The sequence below is a fragment of the Echinops telfairi genome, unplaced genomic scaffold, assembly GCF_000313985.2.
Source record: "Echinops telfairi isolate 266 unplaced genomic scaffold, ASM31398v2 ScPeMD7_3533;HRSCAF=4204_1, whole genome shotgun sequence".
In the NCBI taxonomy this organism is placed as follows: domain Eukaryota; kingdom Metazoa; phylum Chordata; class Mammalia; order Afrosoricida; family Tenrecidae; genus Echinops; species Echinops telfairi.
The window spans coordinates 18,257,963-18,258,475 of record NW_022107432.1 but is presented as its reverse complement, the minus strand read 5'-3'; positions in this window follow the sequence as shown (position 1 = coordinate 18,258,475).

Genomic DNA, 513 nt, shown 5'->3' with positions numbered 1-513 from the left:
AAGAACGTGACTTTCAAGACCCTGTCTAACATTTTATGGAGTGGGAGTGAAAAGGCCCTAAAGTTATACGCTGATCTGTGTCCCTCAAACCATTATGTTAATGTCCATCACCCGTGCTTGTGAATGTGACCTTATTTAGGAACAGTACCATAACAAATGCCATAGGGGTGGGCCCTAGCTCCAGGAGTTGTGGAGGTACGTGGTTAAAGTGCTCAGGTATGAAACAAAAGACTTGGAAGTATGAACCTACCAGCTTCTCCTTTGGAGAACAACCTGGCAGAGATAGCTTGGGCTTGGCAGAAACTAGAGATAAAGGAGCAGCTTCCTCTTCAGCCTTCCTTTAGGCCGCGCTGACAGTTGGCGTTCTTTACACTCTCACCTTCTGCCCATGACACCACCTATATACAAAAAGAAAATCGTTGGTTGAAATTCCTCATTGGAGTGTTACTGATTTCAGTCTTAGATGAGGTCTCCATAGTCAGCAGGGTGTAGCAGCAAATGCACTGATTCCCC